The sequence below is a fragment of the Octopus bimaculoides genome, chromosome 12, assembly GCF_046866305.1.
Source record: "Octopus bimaculoides isolate indiv1 chromosome 12, ASM4686630v1, whole genome shotgun sequence".
NCBI classification, from domain to species: domain Eukaryota; kingdom Metazoa; phylum Mollusca; class Cephalopoda; order Octopoda; family Octopodidae; genus Octopus; species Octopus bimaculoides.
In genome coordinates this window covers 67,070,808-67,076,581 of record NC_142939.1, presented here as the reverse complement: position 1 = coordinate 67,076,581, position 5,774 = coordinate 67,070,808, and the positions used below count along the sequence as shown (strand labels likewise).

Genomic DNA, 5,774 nt, shown 5'->3' with positions numbered 1-5,774 from the left:
AGATTGTATATTCAATATGTCTGAAGATGTTTGTAAGTCTTATTTGTGATTTATCAAGTGATTTGTGAAATAGCTTAGCGTTTCATTGTGAATATATGTTGGGTTGTATCCTTGAACTTAACAATATATCCGAATACCATGTGACGTAAATTGATTATCTTTATGAAAGAAATTTCAAATTCTTCCTGTTACAACTTTGTTGCTGTGTTGCATAGATTTATTGTCGAATACATTGATTTATGTTTGACAAAAATACGGGATTATCACAACACTATTGCACAGTCTTTATCAAGTTTTGATTGCTGGTCCCCAAATTTTTATTCTACAATTTGTTTGATAATATAGAATTTGGGTAAAGGTTCATAGCTACGTGGTTATGATATTTGGTTTATGATGATAAGGTTGAAGGTTCAATTCCTAGTTCGGGAGGAAGGTTTTATATTCTTGATCAAGACACTTCTTTTCACGTTGCTCCAGTATCTACTCTGCTGTAATGAGCATAACCTTTCTCTCCATCCAATCGCGAATACATGGCTACCAAGCGATACTAGATCGCGAGTGACGATTGGCTGTACTTCACATATCTGTGTATATAACAACTATGTATCACATTTTTGTGGTTTGCCAAACGCTGAATTACTAACATATCTATATATATGTAATAGGTATGCATTATATGTTTTTGGCTTGCTAAACGCTAAATTAGCAACACGTCTATGTATACAATAAATATCTTTAAATTGCTAACCGCTATATTGCTCCAAGATGTTTTAATGCTTCTCCACTTCAACTCATAAATATAAGATAAATTGCATTGAAATTTGTGTAGAATCTATTTCTAAAAGCAGTATATATATTACTGGAGGGCAAAAATATCGCAGAATAAAGACATATACAATCTGTAGTTGCCTCAAAATATTTCGATAATTTTATAATTTATGAGAAATTTTGTATCGTAAGATCGGATGCAGCTTCTCTCACAATGGGAAGGATTTCAAAAGCGATACCGAGATCAAAATATCAAACAAATACACATACATACATATGAGTATATATATATATATATATATATATATATATATATATATATATATATATATATATATATATATATATATATATATATATGTATATATATGTAAGAGAAAATAACAATTTCTTCATGACCGTTGCTGTAACAGTGAATGTGTTTGCAAAGAACAAACTTGGAAAAAGAAAATAAGAACAAAAAACAAAAAAAGCCAACAGCAACGAAAACCGCAGCACAAACCTAAATGGATTATTGAAACTGTTTATAGTTTTCTTAGAAACTCTGCGAGTCCAATTCCACATCCAAAGCGGAAAGTGAAGCACTTGAGGCAGCGGTGGTTAGTGCTTTCTTGTATTTAATAAATTCTTCTTTTACAGGTTTTTAAAAGGTGTCTTTTTTTTCCATAAAATGATGTGTAAATATGATTAATAAAAATTCTAAGGAAAACCCAATGAAATGTAAGAATGTTTCAACTATGGTAGTTTGGTCTTTGATTGTAGCAACAAGGAACTATTATTATTATTATTATTATTATTATTATTATTATTATTATTATTATTATTATTATTATTATTATTATTATTATTATCTCATTGCAATGAATTATTTCTTTTAGCAATGTGTGTGCGTGTGTGTATGCACACACACACACACATACATATCCACATACACACACATACACAGACACGCACACATAACATGAATGCACATGTGTAATGGAGATATATATGTGTGTGTGTATATATATACATAGATATATATACACTTACATAGTTACATCCATACATACGTACGTACGTATGTATGTATTTATCTATCCATCTATCTCTTCCCTGTTTGTGCTGTGTACGTGTGTGTCTGTACCTGTGTACACATACACATGCCTGTGTATCTTGTATATTTGCAAGTGTGCGTATATAGATACGTGCGTGCGTGTTTGTATTTGTGGATTATTAATTGCGTTTCTCGAAGCTGATGTTTTCCACTTGAGTAACCTGGCCGATTCTATGAATAAAACCAATATTTTTGGCTGCAATCTATCAATCAGGTAAGTAAAGAGTGGTTACTGGTCGATTTGAAACCTCGCCTCAATTTTAATCCGTCGTCGAATCAATCCCGCTTTATATTATTTGTAGATATTTTGTGAAAGGCTCTCTTTTACCCGTATCTTAAACATGGTACCTTCCAAAGTATAAAATGGAACAGCTGCTAGTTTTGATAATCATTTTTTTTTCTTTTATTCATATACATACATACATACATACATACATACATACATACACACATACATACATACATACATACATATATATATATATATATATATATATATATATATATATATATATATATATATATATATATATATGAGCACTAGAGCCTTTAGGGCTGCGGTTCTTTGGTTTCCTTGGTGTATAACAATCCTACTGAATGGGACGTCGGTCCTTTGTAGGGTTCAAAGCCAGAAATTTTGAAGGGAGACGGAAAGTCGACTACATCGAACGCCATTACTCGACTTGTACTTTATTTATTCAGTAATTGACTTGTACTTTATTTTATCGCCCCGAAGGGATGAAAGACAAAGTTAACCTTGGTGGGATTTGAAGTCACAATATAAAGAGCCGGAAGAAATGCCGCTAAGCATTTGCTCCAACGTGCTAACGATTCTACTACGCTTGCCACCTTTCTCTTACTATATTGAACATCATTATATAAAGCCGGGTTTAAGGGTTAATTTGTCATCATCTGGCCGATTTATCGAGTCCCTAGTTTGTGCATAGTGGAATTGCATGTAGATATACAGCTTAACAGCGAATACTCAATAAAAAGCCCAGGGCAGAATCCCTGGTTGCCCGATAGCCACCCTCTTAGAATCACGGTGAAATCCTGAAGCCCTGGAAAGAGTGGATTGTGGTAGAAAATGAAACGCAATGCATAAAAAATATTTCGTCTTTGGAATTGTTCCCACTTCGCAGAACAAATTGCACTTTTATGGATCTTGATCTGGGAAACCCGTCAGTTTGACTGGCACTGCAATCTTCTAAAGGACCTGTGACCATAGACGAGAAATGAGCAATCGAAAGACATTCCAAGGGTTAATTAAAATAATTAAATTTTTTTCAGAATAAATTATTTTGGTTTGATTTCTTTCCTATCGGAAAATTTTTATCTACTCCCTTTGGGATATCGCTTTCAACTCAGAAATATCAAATAAATACATAGAACGAAAAAAAAAAAACCCCTCAATGAAAGCAGTTATTTTGGCAAGGAAAGGGATTTTAGATTATTAAGCAAAACCATGTGGCATCGAATATCAGCCAACAATATCCAGTGGGGAGGCATTAATTTATAAAATGTTATCCATTTTCTCATAACGAAGAACCAAATTATTGAATCGTTGCTATCATTGATATAACTACGTATATATGTACGTATATATGAGTGTATATATACATACATACATATACATATACATATACATATATATATATATATATATATATATATATATATATATATATATATATATATATACATATATATATATATATATATATATATATATATATATATATATATATATATATATATATATATATATATATATATATATGTATGTATGTATGTATGTACGTAGTAGCTGGTATCACTGATATAGCTTTAGTAGAGCCGGATAATGATACTATCTGTAGGTTTAACCACTTCAAACATGGTTACTACAGACAACTAGCACGATATAGCTTAACAGCATAACACACACACACATACACACACTTACACATACATTTACACACACACGCTCATGCACATATGTATATATGCGCATACATGTGTGTATGTGTGTGTGTGTGTGTGTGTGTGTGTGTGTGTGTGCGTGTGTGTGTGCGTGTGTGTGTGTGTGTATTTATATTTGTTTCATCTGTATTTCAGCTGAAGGTTGCAGATATCATGGCGGAATTGGAAGCGTGATGAAACACGAGTTGAAAGGATCGCATTTCGTATTCTGTCAACGGTTTCCAGCTGCGTCCCAGGGTATCCTCTATGAAGCTAAATCGCCACCAATTTACACTCTATTCTCTTAAAAATGGAAGGACACGTCGGATAATGTAGATCCTTACCAAAAAATAGGTTGACCACGAGTGGAGTGTCTTTTAACCATAGGCCAGCTCGAACAGATATGATCTGTGCCTAAATAACATCAGGAAGCATTTAAATGTTCATAGCTCAGTCTACACGGCGGTAACTAGAATACACGGTGAGTTACGTTTATCGTTGTATGTAGTAAAACAACTGCATTATTAACATGGTGAACTTATCTGCTGAGAGTTTGTTCCGGTTGACGTCTGCTGTAGAAATTCTGAGAGCTTTCCGAATACACAATTTGGTTATGAAAGTCTTGACGCTATTTTACATCTCGGTAAAGTATAATTAGGATTTACTTATTCAAGTAAAATGTTTCAACAGAGAAAAGCCAAACCCGTCTGCTACTTAGATTCCCTTACGGCTACATGAGTTCGTATCTGCTCCAGACCTTCTTGCTATAACCTCGGTGATTTATTTCCTTTTAAAAAAGCTCAATATTCAATCTTCTCTACAATAATGTACATCTACTTAATCATTCTCTCATCCTATTTCGGTAACATTAATGATTTCTTAGCTTCACTGATGAGATCTCAAAGTCTGAAGCATGGTCCAAATATTCCATGTTCCCATGTTCCTATTCTTGTTTTAGTCGCAGTTCTGACAGCTGGACTGTTCATGGGGAGCTGATCTCTGTCACCCTTCATCCAGATCCGTCACATCTTTGGACGAACTTTCAGCCATGCTCCGTTATAAACATATATTTCTGATTAAATTTTTGCTGCTCACTACATTAAATACAGTAATACTAACCAAAGACACCCACCTCACATCCATATTTGATGTAAGATTAAGACAAATATCTCTTGATCGTTCGGATGCTTGGCTCTGGGTGGAAAGACATTTAGACTTTTTAAATAAAGCTGGTTGATATAAGATAATGAGAAGGATTTGTTTTCATCGGCGGCCGGTTCAGGTGGTACGATCAGCAGCTGTCGCATGCTTTTTATTGTTCAGCGTTTGTGAGATTCGTTCAGATAAATCTAAACTCTATGAAACGTGTTGTGTGATTTCGTCGCTGTTGTTTGTACACCTCTTTCTCTCTCTTCCTCTACGTATGTATGTATGTATGTATGTATGTATGTATGTATGTATGTATGTATGTATGTATGTATGTATGTATGTATGCATGTATGTATGCATGTATGTATATATGTATGTATATATTATATATATATATATGTGTGCGTATACACAATCACTTACGCACAGACAAAGTAATTCACATATAATGATGTACACAAACACATACATACATACATACATACATTCATACATACATACATGCATACGCATCCATCTATGCATACAAACACATACACACCCGCATATTAATACGACTCTCAACATAGCGTGTGCGGAGCTCACCCCCGCCACGTTCTGACATATATTCTCCGACGCTCATCTCACTTTACCACACAATAACCGTCTTAGCAATAGAAATATTAATAATTCTTCAACTTGGCAGAAGGCCAAAAGGTTAGTAAGAGACGGATATAGTCCAATATATATGACCTCAGAAGAAGTTTGAACTTGGGAAAGCCACAAGCCAGGAGCCGAAGTATCTGATCCACGGCTAATTTTCCTCATTCAGTCGGTTTAA

At 33.9% G+C, this 5,774-nt stretch overlaps 1 long non-coding RNA gene across 1 annotated transcript in view; it reads left to right on the top strand.

The window, feature by feature from the left end:
• Nucleotides 1–4,939, top strand: part of LOC149133134 (uncharacterized) — a 5,047-nt gene extending 108 nt beyond the window's left edge. Inside the window, exons 1-2 of the long non-coding RNA XR_016243919.1 lie at nt 1–32; nt 3,962–4,939. The exon at nt 1–32 is cut by the window's left edge and continues 108 nt beyond it. This is a non-coding gene — a long non-coding RNA (uncharacterized LOC149133134). The remainder of the gene's footprint in view (nt 33–3,961) is intronic.
• The last annotated feature ends 835 nt before the right edge of the window (nt 4,940–5,774 follow it).